Source organism: Apostichopus japonicus, chromosome 3, assembly GCF_037975245.1.
Source record: "Apostichopus japonicus isolate 1M-3 chromosome 3, ASM3797524v1, whole genome shotgun sequence".
Taxonomy (NCBI): domain Eukaryota; kingdom Metazoa; phylum Echinodermata; class Holothuroidea; order Aspidochirotida; family Stichopodidae; genus Apostichopus; species Apostichopus japonicus.
The window spans coordinates 7,670,684-7,688,593 of NC_092563.1; the positions used below are offsets into that span (position 1 = coordinate 7,670,684).

General features: G+C 36.0%; 1 protein-coding gene and 1 long non-coding RNA gene across 3 annotated transcripts in view; one reads left to right on the forward strand and one right to left on the reverse strand.

The window, feature by feature from the left end:
* Nucleotides 1-17,910, forward strand: part of LOC139961874 (thyrotropin-releasing hormone receptor-like) — a 49,212-nt gene that overhangs the window by 20,546 nt on the left and 10,756 nt on the right. The window lies entirely within an intron of this gene.
* LOC139961888 (uncharacterized) overlaps nt 3,073-17,910 on the reverse strand; it is a 115,884-nt gene continuing 101,046 nt past the window's right edge. Inside the window, exon 6 of the long non-coding RNA XR_011791064.1 lies at nt 3,073-3,202. This is a non-coding gene — a long non-coding RNA (uncharacterized lncRNA). The remainder of the gene's footprint in view (nt 3,203-17,910) is intronic.

Here is a 17,910-nt window from a genome sequence, read left to right on the forward strand (position 1 = left end):
AGGACATTCCAGCCTTTGCTTACATCTGAAGAATCTTACAGAAAGTATAAAAAAACCAAATTAAGGGACTGCTTCCTTATATAAACAGAAGGTAGTGTAGCGATTAGAGTGTCCGTGGCCCAAGGTTTCCAGTTGAAAATATTTCCATAAACCAAATTCTCTTTAACCTGTTCCAGATTTCTTTTGTATAGTGTTGTTGAACGGATTCGTATATCCATGGATTTGATATTCTGGTTTTACGAATCACGTGAAAGTAGAGTTTCTGTAAAACTTTGTTAATCATATAGCTGCACTGCACTGCAGTGATGAAGAATGATGTACAGGCCCTCACCGCCCTCGACATTCGAAAGAGAAGCATTGTTCAGATTCTGAGGAAACCTCTCGATCGTCTGTCGGATGGAGAGGATAAATGGCGGTCCCTGGAGCAGGAATGAAAATGCGACAATTACAGGCATGTCTCGTCAATCCCTAAACACATATCGAAAAGTGAAAGGTTTGATATAAGCCGCGGTGTTCGTCCCAGATCATGACAACATGGATAGGGTTTCAAATGAGATTCTGTCGGCTTCCTAACTATTGGGATTCAACTTTCCTCCTTCAATGTTTTCATTTTCCTCTCAGACTTGGTAACATAATGGACAGCTATCTAACGCCGTGTGTGTAATAGCCTGTCAATATATGATGTAATGTTCTGAAATATGCATTGCACGTCAGTGAGAGCAATCTGCTTCACTAGTTATTTAGTATCTAACCTACTGCTGAGCCTCACTTCAGGGAATCGTCTAAAAAGTACTTGAAATACATCAAGAGGATCACGTGTTCAGATCTTGGCAAGTTTCACCGATACCCGCAGTTTCCATTCGGTAACATACAAAAGAAATGGTACAGTAATCATCCAAGCTTCTTTTCCTGCCCTATATACGAGTATAACGCTTCGGAGAGATATTTCCCTCAATAGTTTATACGCTATCACACATGTTGCACTTAACTCAACACGTTCATTGTTTGCCACCATTATCTTATATTAGAGCTGACACATTTCGGATTATATTCAACTTGTTTATTTGGACTATTTTTTTTCTTCACCCTCTTCTCAAACGTATACTATCTCCCCACAGATCGAAGTCGAACTTGAGCTGTCAATATATGTATCCCTTTTAATATCCTTTAATGCTTTCTGGTATAAATACGCGGGAAAAGTCTGTATAGATATAATTATATTAACTGGTATGTCGCTTGTACTTTCTTGGAGAATAACAAAACGCAAATGGAAATGTAAACAGAATCAGTGATAATTTAAAAAATCAGATAAAACCTTACCATGTGTATAGCTGTGAAAATGTATTCCCCATTCAATTAATGATCGATGAAAAATGGGGTTTTGCCGCAAGGTTAAAATACTTTCAAAATGATCTGTGTGACTGTAAAGATATATTACCAACGACCACTACCTTCAAACATCACGCGTTTAGATTGCAGTCGTAGTATGTATGTGTGTATGCATGTATGTATGATTAGATCCTCCTGCAAGCAGGAACTCGCGAAGAAGCCTCATTGGCTTATCAAAGCCGCAAGCTGACCGAAGGCAGTCTCTTACATTCATATTTAACGTCCAAGATTATGAATTGTTAATTGTCAACAACTCTGTAACTGGACGACATACAATAATCTGGGAGTGACTCGAACCGGGGACCTTATGATTGAAAGGCACCGGCGTTAACCACTGAGCTAACACTCCAAAATGAATATTCACTCCTAGTGAATATTCACTCCTAGTGAATACCGTATTCACTCCTATAGTGAATAATTGAATGATATAGTTTCAGGATCTTACCAAACTGGTAAGATCCTGAAATTTTTATTATTATTGTTGTTGTTGTTGTAGTTGTTGTTGTTATTATTATTATTACTAAGCATTATCATTTTACACTGAGAGATTTTAGTTAGATGAACGCCTCATTACACCATAAGCATACATTGATCTTTCTCTTTCAGAAAGACAGGCATATAGAAAAGAAAAGCTGATATATTTTGATGAAACAAAACTTTTTCAATAAACTGAATATATGGATTTGAGATCCTTCGAGGTATACTTTGTTCCTTCCATATTTTTCATTTGCTTGAATCTGGCGAGTAATCCGTTTAACACATTTTGTAAATTAAAAGAATATATATTGATAATTGAACATGTTTATAGTAAACTGCATAACCCATAAGTTTACTAAAGTTTATAAAATGTCCAAATCGTGTCTAACAAAAAAAAATCCCGTTTTTTTTTATATTCAATTTTGTCGCTGGCTTCAAGCTCAATCGTGAGCCAAACTTCCGATACTTTATATATGAGCTTCCGCACGCATATTTGCTTTGCCCATCTTTATCAGATATCTGTTTGAAGAAATCTGAACTCTAAACCTATTTTATGTAAACATTCTGTAAAATAACTTCATCCATCTTTGAATCTTTAGATATGGCTTAAGATTAATGTGCGAAACATTGGTAGAGCTGAAAAGTCAACTTTCGATCTAAAAAAACGTGCTTTATGGAAAGCAGAAGAGTTCCTTTTGAGCGGTCAAATTAAAAAGAGTGTTTTAAGTTGATCAAGTTATTAGAAAGAAAAAAACCCTCTCTCAAGTCCACTTCAATCTCCGACACACGTACAGGTCATTCATCTCGAAGGGCGTCAGACAGTGAAGAAATTTTTCTCTTTTCTTATCTTAGACAGGATAGCCCTCAAGTGAAAAAATATTAAGTTTCAGGCCAATTAAATATCTTCTTTGATTACTACTGGCGTCGTCAATGATATCAGTCAAACCTGTCAAACAAAACATCTAGAAAAGAAGAAGAAGAAATTTAACCGAATATATTTAAATAAAAGCGGGTTTTTTAGGGGGGCTGCCACTTCATATTAGTTTTACTAATTACAGGTTATACTTAAAGCAGCTTACATTAAATCAATCGAGAACGAGCAGCGGAATATTGAAGATGCAATCCACTGCACATGTATACTGTAAACTCACATTCACTGCGCATGTCTAGATTACAATGTATACACAATGCTTAGTATAGCCTCTTGGCCACTTGGAGAGGTTTCAGTATATCTGTCTGGTCCAAGGCCTCACAGGGTAAAGCTGGCCCTATTCGTTGTTACTCTAGTCACGTATTTATATACTGCACCAATCCCTTCGTAGTATGCATCAACATTCTGATGGTGGAAACGTGTACTAAAGATCAGTTTAATGATGTATTTTGCAGCTATTCATTTCCATTTAAAAAAAAAATTGGATAAGTAGTCAGCATTTAGCTCAAATGGCGTTCAACACCTTTCATAATACGTAATGGCATCTTAAAGAATCTTGCATCCTTCACCCTTGCAATTTCAAAACCCATTATCACTACTTGTCCGGAGTGACATGGCACAAATATTCTAATTTCCTGTGGGAAATGATAATCATTTCTCTGCCCTGAATGTAATCTCACCCTGATAATTTTGTAGCGATAGAAAGCGATATTCTGCTCTTTTTGTTTTGTTTTACTTAATCAGAGTGAGCTACAGATTCACCAGAGGTCTCCCCTCAAAAACCAAAGTGAAAAACATTAACGTCTTTATCAGCGAGAAAATCTGTTTTTTTTTTGCTGCGTAAGTTTGTTTGCTAATAAAGTATGATAGAAATTCAAATAGTCATTTTGCACTTTCAAATGTTTTAAGTCCTCAAACCGGAATAACTTTGATAATGAATTTGAAATATGGAAGTTCAACGATTGATAACTATGTTATCTAGAATATATATATATATTTATATATATATATTTATATATATATATTTATATATATTATTTTTTAATTTTTGTTATTGTTATTGCGAAGTTTGTATGCCAATTATAAGGAGAAAAAGATAAGGCCTATATCTGTTCATCGATACTTCGCAACGAGGTTCTCGTAAGGTAAAGTGAATATTAAACGACATACTAAGTCAAGGATTACAATCTAAAGCAAATCTATGATTAAGAGAAAAGGGCAAATGAAGTATATGACTGTTTGTGGAACATTGAACTATGTAAAATAGTCAACTTTTAAATGGATTCATGCTTGAAACAAACCTTATCGGAAATGCGTACGTGCCTTTATTTAAATTTCGTTTAAGAATATGGCTTAGACTTCTTCCCTCTTGGGAGCTTATCTGCAGACTGTGATATAATTGAGCTGTAACAAAATCATTGCTTCTGTCATCTTGGATTTGTCACTAGTTTTAATGTGATTCATTAAACTATACTATAGGATCACCGCTGGCAACAGTTGGTCTTCTTGTACTACATATGGAAGGGTTTTCTTCATGCAACGTTAACCACGGAGGTTGACTATCTATCTATCTATCTATCTATCTATCTATCTATCTATCTATCTATCTATCTATCTATCTATCTATCTATCTATCTATCTATCTATCTATCTATCTATCTATCTATCTATCTATCTATCTATCTATCTATCTATCTATCTATCTATCTATCTATCTATCTATCTATCTATCTATCTATCTATCTATCTATCTATCTATCTATCTATCTATCTATCTATCTATCTATCTATCTATCTATCTATCTATCTATCTATCTATCTATCTATCTATCTATCTATCTATCTATCTATCTATCTATCTATCTATCTATCTATCTATCTATCTATCTATCTATCTATCTATCTATCTATCTATCTATCTATCTATCTATCTATCTATCTATCTATCTATCTATCTATCTATCTATCTATCTATCTATCTATCTATCTATCTATCTATCTATCTATCTATCTATCTATCTATCTATCTATCTATCTATCTATCTATCTATCTATCTATCTATCTATCTCTCTCTCTATCTATCTATCTATCTATCTATCTATCTATCTATCTATCTATCTATCTATCTATCTATCTATCTATCTATCTATCTATCTATCTATCTATCTATCTATCTATCTATCTATCTATCTATCTATCTATCTATCTATCTATCTATCTATCTATCTATCTATCTATCTATCTATCTATCTATCTATCTATCTATCTATCTATCTATCTATCTATCTATCTATCTATCTATCTATCTATCTATCTATCTATCTATCTATCTATCTATCTATCTATCTATCTATCTATCTATCTATCTATCTATCTATCTATCTATCTATCTATCTATCTATCTATCTATCTATCTATCTATCTATCTATCTATCTATCTATCTATCTATCTATCTATCTATCTATCTATCTATCTATCTATCTATCTATCTATCTATCTATCTATCTATCTATCTATCTATCTATCTATCTATCTATCTATCTATCTATCTATCTATCTATCTATCTATCTATCTATCTATCTATCTATCTATCTATCTATCTATCTATCTATCTATCTATCTATCTATCTATCTATCTATCTATCTATCTATCTATCTATCTATCTATCTATCTATCTATCTATCTATCTATCTATCTATCTATCTATCTATCTATCTATCTATCTTTGTTCTGACGTTTACTTACCGTGCTATGAACAATCTGCGTCCAAGTTCTTTTGCTACCTTTTATACAATTGGTCATTCTGTTCACAATTATAAAACTAGACAAGCTGGTCATTTACGTGCTTAAGTTTTTGTTGTCGTTATTCAAAGAGCATGCAAAGCCTCCGATATCGTTCTATTTCTTTGAAGAACAATATTCCGATCAACGTGAAACTTTATACTTCCGTGGCCTCGTTCAGGCGACAACTGAAAAATTACTATAAAAGCCTTTATTGATTGTATCCGTTGCAAGGTGCGGGAGTTGGTGGTACTGGGGGGTGGGTAGTGTTAAAGGTAATATATGTTAAGGTTATCTATTTATTTTTTTGTGGGTAGTATACTTTTATAGGTGCTAAGGTTATCTATTTTCTTTGATGGAAGTACTCTATTCGATTAAGCCCAAATTGGTTTCTTAGTTTACTTCCTTTCACATTTTTACTTATTTGCAGTTATATTGTCTTGTTCATCTTGTTATACTATGTGATGAAACAAATAACTAACTAAATAAATAATATAAATATATATATTATATATATATATATATATTGTATATTTATATATATATATATATATGTATATTTATATATATATATATATATATATATATATAAATGAAAATCGTAATGAGTTGGAAAATCAAGAACAGTGAAAAAACTTTCAGCCTCCACCGGGATTCGAACCACGGGCCTCCCGCTCTGTACGCGGACACCCTAACCACTAGGCTATGGACGCTGATTGTATGTCCAGAGGTTCGAAACCGGTAAGGAAGATCGTAATTCCACTGTAGGCGTTTGTCACCTATATCGAACAATACTAGTTCTGTTTTTGGTGACATATTTTGCCTTACTCTAGAGATCAAACATGATGCTATCCGACTCGAAAATCATTTGTGATTCCTAAAGCCGGATCTCGAAAGAGATACTTTGAACAGACTTTATGTTAATGCAATGGAGGTAAACGACAAAGGCAAATGAATATATATATATATTTATTTGCCTTTGTCGTTTACCTCCATTGCATTAACATATATATATATATATATATATATATATATATAGTTTGCTAGTTAGTTCATCGAAGGGGAATGGCCTCTTCACCTATGAGCCATAGATAAACGCACATGGGCTTTAAGTCTAATGAAAATGATTTCGGTAAGAGGTACTTGCCTTGATCAAAAGGTTTCAAGTTTATGATTTTAAATAAACACTTAAGATAATGTTGCCGTGCATATCCTGTGTCTTTAATCATGTTATTGGGAATCTCGAAAACTGACGCTGCATTAATGAAAGTAGAGTCGCTTTTTGGTGATTAATTCCATAATAAATTCGTTTTATACATCGAGTATTGCATTATATGCATCAGCGGTATGGTATGTAAGTGTCTGTCCATGAAAAGTTCATCACCTCTTCAGAAATAAGAAAAAAAAAAGTACAAGAATACAGAAAGTGACATCAGTTAACCCTGAGAAACTTGTTTTCAAAAGCAAGCTCCATGTTGTGTAGCCTAAACTCCCGCTTATAAAGTATCAATTTGTTAGGGTATTAAATCATTTTAGTTTCATATTCCCTTGACGTACAGAACAATTACGTCAGGTTTAATGGATTGTGTCACTGGTTTATTAGAAACATCAGCGGCTTGGATTGTTTGTATAACCTATTTACTATAAAGAAGTACCTTTGAACTCAAAGTTACAACATGCCTTAATGTCTACCATTAAATAGAATTTTCTTGTATCATGCCATATTTCGCTACTTTCATGCGTACATATAAAGGTGTTAATTTATGGCAAATAATCAACAGATGAATGAAATCGTATAAAATGATGCAATATGGGTTACCATGACACCGAGATTTAGGCATACGGCATGGGCATTATCACGAGTTAAAGTTGTTGATAGAACTGCACATAGCGGAACTGATGTATGTCATTTTTAACACTATAATATAGTACCTTGAAATACACAGGGGAATAGTAAATCTTGGCGGTGAATATATAGTACAAATTATTCAAAACGAAATAGAAAACGTCGTTCAATAACTCCCCTTGCATGAAATTTAATTATGGCTTATATACAATAAGAAGAAGTAGACCCGGGTCTTCATCCAGTAACTATAACTATGCATGAATGATTTCTATATGTAAACATCTCAGGAATCTGGAATACAATCTTCCTTCGGTATCTCACATTGCTTAATTGAAAACCAATTTCAATTTCTAGATTGTACCTTGAGGAACAATATCATATGTATACTATTACAATTTCGAAAGTCGACTGCGTCGTATAAAGGATAATGGCAAGCTGTAACTATGCCACTGTGTTCAAGATGAAGGTATATATTTGCTACTGTCCATTAATGTGTGTCATGGTCGTTGATTGTATAACATAAGGTATACCGTACAACTCAGACACAAGCGGGGTAATTAGCTGATTATTAAGACAGACAAATATGTATGCCAAGCAATGAAAATAATTGCTGTCAATAAAACTGTGAATAAATGTCTTTTTCTTTCCTGTAAACAAACCTTATCATGTTTTATTTGTTCCTTATCATCTTTGTTCTGGATGATATTGTTCAAAAAGTGTTGTATAAAGCTGGGAAATAATGATGTACCGGTATATTAATTTCATTATGAAAGACATGACACGACAGTGGGAGATGATAGAAGTCACATGACACAAGTCACATGACACTGTAGTGGTAGATGATATAAGTCACGTGACAAACGTCACATGACACGACAGTAGTAGATGATATAAGCCACAAGGACAAATATACTGCCATTATCGATCGGTGTGAACTACTCGCACCCCTTGGGAACCTCTTGTAATGTTCCAGAAAATATTTGATCGTAACCATAAAAAGTGTGCAGTAATAGTGCCTGACTATGTTAGAAATATTATATCTTAGTAAGTCAAGGGCATACTGGATATTTTAGACGAAAAGGGAAGATGAATAAAGACATTCGTTTCAGATATTATGTTAAATATTGTTCGACGTAGAATGCAAAAATAAAATAAATAAAATAATAAACGAAAATAAAATAAAATGAATATATAAATTCGTACCGGAAAAGTGTGAGCGTCAAAGCTTAAGTTGTCGTTAAGAGTTAATGGATTTAAAAAAAATAAATAAGAAGTACTTATATTAATTCAGGAAATGGGTATAAGTCATACAAAATGCATGCAAATTATAGAAGATCATCAAAAATAAAATAAAACTGAGAGCCTTTTCCTAGCCAACTGGCATGTTTATCATGTTTTACGTTTCTCGAGACGTCGGCGACAACAGGAAATAATGATAAAATCATTATTAATACGGGAGACTACTATAATTGATATTTTTTCTAGATTACATAAAATTGAAAATTCTAACTTTAGATTCGATCTAACTTTACGTATGTCGATATCATTGACGTCACACACAAGGTTATTTCGTGTCGTCAGATGTTAAGATGTCTACATTTGTTGATTTTGGTTTTTATCTACCATTTCTAATGTTCTGCATTGACAGAAACCCGATCCAGGAAAAATTGCAATCGACGTTTTATGAAAATTACACCTGATTTTCAGACTATTCAATTATGGATATCACGTGCCAATTACCAGTCTTTTCAACTCAAAGAAATATGAATTGAGGTCGTATAGCTGTCGAATATGGATGAATCATATCCATATTTTCTTCTTATCTATGTACGAAAGTTACCCAACCCCAAAATTATCTTCCTCAAAAACACATTTTTGGGGTATTTTTCTTATACGGCTTCGTGTGTGAAACTGGGTTGCGGACGTGCATAATTATGATAGAGTTTATTTGAATCATGTACATTTCAAACCAGCGAAAGCTATTAGCTGATTGGCTGCTGACCTATAGGATTAAATGTAAATAAAATTCACTGCTTCTATTCGAACAATCATTTGCAACGTCCAAACAATTTCGCACCTTTCTATTCTCACTGAGATGATAATTGTGTCTAGCATAACCACTTTCAGCAATTTTCACATATGGAACTTTGGGTACAGTAGCGATGACATTCCAACATTTATAGAAATGTAAACTAAACATGTCAAAACCTCGCTTTTGCATGTTCTGTTGCAATCAATGGGATATCTTTGGCCGGGAGTCATAATGTTACCGCCTAGTATATGTATTCCGACTCCACTCAACATCTTTTAAGGCCATTTATTTACGAAACATACACCCTCGGACTGATAGACTGCTCAGATGACGTCATCCTCTGCACTTTTCTTGTTTATCGCGTTTCAGATTTGCCTATGTGTGTTATTGATAGACATGCATGTTCCCAACAAGCCCACGGGCCAAAAAACTTTTATCCGACAACAAAATTTCGATCAATAATGAGATACGTCATCATTTGATATCGGTAGGAAGTTGCCCGTAGGCTTCACTGAGCTATAAGACAATAAATCAATTAAGGTTATGAGTGGTCTAAACGTTGATTATATGATGGGCCTGGACGGGAAAGTTCATCAATCTGGACTAGGGAATCAGTCTATACAGAAGCTATACAATGTACATGCAGCAAAGCTGTTGATAGTTTGCTTGTATTGAAACGTATTGTGTTATATAAGTCGAAACATGTTTGTATATACAGTGAAGGGAAAACCTATGATAATACTGATATAAATATAATCGGCAGTTATTTTTACGACGCTTAAGCGACCACCAATGTAGGAGAAGCCCACAAGGGCTTATGGATTACCACTTGCACGTCGGGTGGCTTCCAATTCAACATGTTAACTCAAATTTGGAATCACTTCAATTTAGAATGTCATTTCAGACGGGAAAACTATAGATTACTCTTGAATGAAAAAAAAACACATTGCTATGACCCGGCCGGGTATCGAACCCGGAACCTCCCGATTGCTAAGCCCCATTGCTTCAAACGCCATCGCATTTGTCCACTCGGCCGCCAGCACAGCATAATGAAAATAAGCATGCTATAATATAGTCATCTATACGAAGGCCGAGGGGTTCGGATGGTTGCTAACTGCAACCACCCCACGAAGAATGTCGTCATAAGAAAGTCTAGGATGAGTTAATATATGGTTATAACGTCATGATCAGGCGCGTATCCAAGGGAGGGGTGGGGGCGAAGAGGGCAACCGCCCACTTGTGCATATTTAAAAAAATAAATGATATCGATAGTAATTTCAAAATAAAAAAAAGGTTACATGCAACTTACAAGGCCTGAGAAGTGCCATTTCAAGCCAGCGATTTGGGAGGCAATTTCGGCCAATATTTTCTTGTACGCTTCGCGCCAACCCATGTAGGGTAGCGCTAGGCCCTATTTAGTTTGCCTACAGGCTTCGCCCCTCCCTTGGCAAATTCCTCGCTACGCGCCTGGTCATGGTTTACATACATCTCGTCTCTGCTATAGACTCAGTATCCTTTATTGGTGGACATATTACCATATTAATTGTCCGGAAGTTAACAATAAAGATAATCGGATCTAGATATATAGGGTTGGTTTGTTACAATTTAGATCGAAACGACCAGGCACACATGTAACCTTGGATCGTGCATTCTCATGTATGATTGCCTATTATAACATTTGATATCCCGACCCCCACCTGGAAGCTGAAGTCCTCTCCTACCCTCTCCTCACCCCACCCCTCCCCCTCGGCCAACAATCTAGTACCAATGAAACTGACTAATCCTCAGTACATATATGTACAATCCTTTAATTTTTTCTCATTATATTGATCTGTTGAATCTGCTGTTCATGGCATTCACAAAAAGAAGGCGTTTTATCTTTGTCCTTGAATGGTGGAAAAACAGGGTTAAGCTGGTACAAAATACAGGCCAGAGAACGACTACACGTCATAATGTATTAGCTTACCTGTATAAATCGTTTATGTAGGTAATGGGATCTAGAAACAACACTTATATAGAACACACAGTAATCGAATAGTATACATAGCGGGTATAGTAAGTAAATGTCACGCCCGGAACCTACACCACCCTACTACTCTTCTTATCCGACAAGCAAATTCTAAGAAATATAAAACTGCCCTCGTTGCCTTAAAAGTCGTTTCTTTTTTAATGGACGTGATTCTTTTTGAATTAAAGATTTTTAAATTGAGAAAATTAGATTTATAGGTTGCCAATTAAACGTTCCACATAATAGTAGATATACTGACGTATTTATGTAAAACAAATATATATAGGTTATGGAATGACTACTCCACGTTCTTGAGACAGTTGACTGACACATCTGTACCGCTCACTGGATTATAAGATAAGTTACCACTCTCTGAAGTTAACCTGGTTTCATACATAGTTTTGTAACGTTGTAATTGGTAAGGTTGATGTTTGAACCATTTTTCTCCCCATGAGCCTGCAGTCTAACATCGTGGAGTGTTAGCTCAGTGGTTAACGCCGGTGCCTTCCAATCATAAGGTCCCGAGTTCGAGTCACTCCATGAAGATTAATATATGTCGTCCAGTAACAGAGTTGTTGACAATTGGCGATTCATAATCATGGACGTTAAATATGAATCTAAGAGACTGACTTCGGTCAGCTTGCGGCTTTGATAAGCCAATGAGGCTTCTTCGCGAGTTCCTGCTTGCAGGAGGATCTAAAATACAAAACCATTATGATACGTCACTTACAATCTGTAATCTTTCGTAAACACCTCGTTCATATATTATTGTTGAATTTCAATTATCACTCGATTATTATGAATAAGAGAACGTCGTTGACGAATGATTATTGAATTGATTGGTTGGTTACAGCTAAGATCATGTGTAAACCGCTGGTTGATAATACCCGGAACACTCGTGCGCTACATAGGAGTAACATATAACAAAAGGTACGTGTACACAATTCTGATATGAAGAGTGGGCATAGGTTTGTAGAATGATATTGTATGAATCCTATAATATCGTAGCCTAAGTTTGGTTTTTGTGCCCACGCAGGCTTCATTAGTTTGATTGTCTTTCTATCCTATACAGCTGATGAAATTTATCGAATAATCCAGATAGTCAGTATATTGCGCCCAAATAATCCAGAAAAGTGAAGTATGTCTCAGAATAGTTTGCATGGGTTGCATTTCCAGGAAATTTTACTTTTCAAAGTTTTTTGACACTTACGACATTTATAGAGGAACTTGTCTTAGTGTAATGAACTTCTTTTGACGTACTATGTCAACCTTCAAAATGTCAACCTAACATATAATATTAACCCTAATCGACATTATACAACAATTAATTGTATTCTGGTCATTTGATTGGTCAATTGCTCGTTGATTGCATGCAAAATCCGCTCTATTCCACTCTATGAAATAGAACCATGGGTTATACATTTTTGGTAGCACTTTTTTCAATGGTAAGAGAGCAGAGAAACCTGTCTGTTCAAAACAATCTGTTGCATGAGTGCATTTTACCCATCTTAATATAATATGTTGTATAAAACAAATAATGAATGGTTTCCATTCGTGCAATAGTGCAAATATTTCATGAGTTGAAAGATGTAATTTGTTCCATTCAACTCGGCTGCGCCTCGTTGAATGGAACATTCCATCTTTCAACTCATGAAATATTTGCACTATTGCACTCATAACCATTCATTATTTGTATAATATTCAATACATAATGAGTATATCTAAAGTGATGGCGCTTGTCAGTTTAGACTTAAGCACTAACTGCAGTTTAGCTTATACATGTTTATTAATACACATGCACGTTGTGTGATATAACAGCATGTGTTGTACGATATGCGAGTTTATTACAACGACTTGTGAGGAATTAATATAATAGAATTAATATGATATTTGTCACGTGACATTTTAAGTATTCAAGTTACGTCATGAGGCTCCTATTTTTTTGGCCAACCATGGCAATGCAGGTTTTGAGAATAGTTAAGTAGTATTTCCCTACTATAGGCTTCCCCTCCCTCACCAAAAACACAACACAATCACATTTACATACACACACACAAGTTAATTTAAGAAAAGCACGCCCTCTAAACCTGCTTTATATCTCTCCAAAACAAGATGGAAGAATCTAAGGGATACCAATTTAATGTGATTTTAAAGATTACGATTTCACAGCTTATTCATAGGCCAGCAGTATATGATATTATTGATATGAGAGAATGATTTCGATTAGACGTACAATTCCCTAAGGTGGTCCTTGAACTCCCGAGGACCTCACACTTATGAAACGTTTTAAGAGTCCGATGGAGGATTCTCAAGCGTTTAGTTCTATTTTCTTAATTAAACTTTATGATCACCTCCAGATAAATGTAAAAAAAAAGAGGCGCCGTATCAACACAACCAAGAAGCCATTCAACTTTGTAGAGTATACGGCTTGTTAAATTTGTATCTTCCATGCACATATGCTTCTGCAAATCAACTGTCTCGTTGAAGGGTACCTTGGAGTATAAATGCTAGCAGCTAGGCTGGATAAGTCGTCGAATGACGTCACACTCAAAAGAAACTAGACTTTAAGTTCAAATGTGTTTTCTTGGTCAAAGTGGTACCTCATAGTCCCCCAGAGATATCTACACTACAGTCCATAATTTAACGTCATTAGTTGTGTAAATTTGAAGGTTTAAATAGTAAAAACAGGTAATTAACCCACTCACATGATGATATTGATGATGATCGCAGAACAAAATATGTTAAGTTAGGCTTAGGCTAGGTAAATCTTCTAGAAATGGTTGTAGACCGATAGAATTAGAATTAGAATAAGAAATTATTCACGTTTTGGAACAAGATGATACAATTAATTTGTTTTTCTTTGCTTGATAAGTGTTAAGTCTGTTCGTAGGTTATTCCTGGTGTGACTTACAGCTACTGATCATCTTTACAAGACCCTCTGACATCCCCCCCCCCCCAACTCTTCCTCTGACTAACGCACTGGCGTCAGGAACAATCTTAGAAAGCATCTCCCGCTTATACTAGCAGATACCACCTATATCTCAAGCTCTTTTAGAAGTATTCCATTCACCTTCACTTGATGACCCCTCTTTGATAATACCGAGACCCGGAACTTTGTTTTCAACATGACAGGGATGGAGACAGGAGAGGACGTTTTCATCCTCCTGCTCCCTTCCGGGGCCTTCAATAAGAATTCGATGAGGCATAAACTACTTTCCATCAAGTGAATCTGACTTTATAATTACCCACTGACTAAATCTGTTGAGGAAACCTGCGCCTCTTGTTGTTGGTTAAAACCACGACGATGATATTATTAAGTCAACGACCCAGTGACGACAACTTGCATTACACCAGAATCTAATCAGCGAACCAACCAATCGCGTAGCATGAAAGAAAAGACAGGTGTACAAGAAAACTCTGATGAGAGAAATAACGGGATTGGCTGGAGGGCAAAACTTTGCTTGCTGATGGTCATAAAAAATTCAGAAAATTTTTATAATCACCGATATAATTTTACAGTTGACTAGATTAATCAAAGGTGATTAATCTTCTTCATGAGAACCATTTCCATTTAAATAAATTATAACAGTCAATAATGTGTGACAATTACTAAAATGAGAAACCATCTTGGGAAGAAAGAAGGTGTTTGTAAAATAATATTCTCAACATTTCTGGCACAAATATCCAGTAGAGCGGTTTTGATCCAGACAAAGCTGTTACCCACTCTTTGCAGCAAGCAGATGACAATATTGCAACTGTATTTTACCAGAGTTTTTCTCTTCAATGCCATCCTGCCCCGTCCCCATCCTCTCGTTTTCTCCTCCTCACGTTTTCGCCTTGTCTGCTCATCTTGTCCCAACAAGCCCTACCCCACCCAACCTCCTCCTGCTCACACCTTCAAGGCAGAAGGGTTTATAACTTGAGTCAAGTTATTGTCAGTGACATGGTAGGGACGTGCATGGTCCTCAGAATTAGTATTTCGCCTTAAAGGCATTGAAGACTCGCCCCAAACCGCGTGCTGCCCTGTGAAAAAAAATTAACTTTCCGTTGCTTGCAAGTGAAGTTTTACTCTTGTCGCTACAAAATGCAGACAGTAATGAAACTTGATACCATGTTATCTTTAGCTGGACCTGAGATGTCCACCGCTTTATCGTGTGTACACTGTGCTGTGGGTATTGACCGTAGCTGTATGTACTGACTGTACACTAGTGTCTAATTACCGACGGTAGCAGGCTGTGTGACACTGTGTATTTTCTAGGATCGATGGTGGTGTCTAACACTTCTGTTACATCTCATTCGAAACTAGGTCAGATTACCGGCATTAGACGTTTCTTTTAGCGCGAGGCTTCACACCCTTTAACATAATATTTGTTTTTAACTGTAAATATGAGGATGGTTTAACAATTCCTGAAGTGATAAAAATTGTCAAAATTGACCTAACATCTTTGTCACACCCCGTCATGGGTCTATTAGACATGTACGGATACTTAAAAGAGAATTTTAAAAATGTGTGTCTCATGATGAGTTACACTCATTTCACATTCATGTTGTGCTTTGCGCTCTCCTGTTACATTCCTGGAAATCAGTATATCGATTTCTCTTCATTATTGACTTACTATTAAATTCATATAATCGAGTAAATCGTAGTATGGATTCTAGATGGGTCTTACAGTGAAAGGCCTCTTTCCTTGAAGTGAATGCTTAGTGCAACTACATACGCACAAATACACCCAACTCTATACCCTCACACCCTATTGAAAAGACTCACCAGTGTAATGAGATGACATGGGTATTCTCTCCTTGCCATTCAAGGCCTCCCTGCATGGATTTATCCCACTGAGTCTACTAGTGTGCGAATCCCGCGTCTTTTACGATATTTCAGTGTACGTCTACGCCGAGAACCTTCTGCTGTTCTTTGAAGTCTTGCTCACTCCCTCTGTAAATACACGCAACCAGCCGAATAACGATCAACTCGGGGGACCGGGTGCCAAAGATTAGACGAGGGGGGGGGGGGGCATTTAAGCGGAGCGAAGCGATTAATTGCGAGACCGCACTAGCGCAATAAGATTCAGTTCCAACATCTTCATAATGATGTGGAAGCTGTCACCTTTGAACGCAATGCGTTTTGCGAACCATTTTTAAGTCTCAGAGCTCCTGAGTTTCCGGGGCTCCCAATGGTGTTACGCAACTGCACCCACAGATAAGAGGGACTAAACAAGGGATTTCTTTTTTGGGGCGTAGGATGTGGCGTAGACCAAATGGGTAAAGATTAGATCGACGAAATAGACCTATTATTAGTTGCACGATATTTGATATGATCATACATGCATGTACCAGCTCAAAAAGTGGTTTCAATAAACCTTCTGGAAATAAGCGAATAACGGATGTCCCAAGTGGGCAATGTTAAAAGCATTTTTGTGGAGTGATGAACTCTCTTGACGTAAACCCCGACGAAAATTTCACGGTATCACGCAAATCATAAGAGAAAAGTAACAATACATGAAATTTGGGGCCCCTTATACGCAATCTCAAAACTTGTTCACTTTCATTATAGAGGTCACACGTGACAAGGAAAAAGCCCTTAGCTTTTCCTTAAGATCTCGACTTTTTTCCCCCTTCTTCTATAAATATAAGTGTCTTGAAATCTCACCTCATGTTTATCACAGTGGAACCGTCTAATTTGATGTTTGACGATCAACTCAGTATCTACGTCCCTAAGGCATTGATCATATCATTTCCTTCAACTCTAGTAATAATCCTGAAAACTTCTTAAATCACTCAAAATATACCGACCTTGACTCACTTTTGGTGAGCAATGTTTTTCATGTTATTTCGCCAATTTTTTTCACCCCCCCCCCACTAACCTCGAGCCCGATTTGGCATCATAGCACAACTATTTATACAAACGTAAATGCCTCTCCTAGCACGTACCACCCCCCCCCCCTACTCCCGTATTAAACTCTGCGTACGGGCCTGGATGAGAGGGAACAGCCAGTGTATGTTTAAAATATAGGTAAATGAGTATTCACAATATGGTAATTCCAGGGAAGATAAGTAATGGCAGTTAACAAAACTTTTTTTGCTTTTCACTTGATTCTCTTTATCCAAGATGGCCGGTGTAACAGTGTAGAACACCCCTCGCTCGAAACTGCTGTAATATATCCGTGGGATATTCTGCACGTTTTGTAGACATATCTTCGAGGAGATCGGTTGCGCTAGCTTCAAACTGTTACAGCGCTGTTATCCGTTTGAAACGTAGCGCAAATAATAATATTGCGACGGATTTTTATTTAACGAAAGTATTTAAACATGTATATGACTTCAATATACTACAAAAACATCGTCTAATAAAAATACTCATGGGGATGTACACATTGTCACACCGGTTTAGCTTATATATATATGTATAGCAACTGAATTGTCTTCTCTTATTCTTTGAATA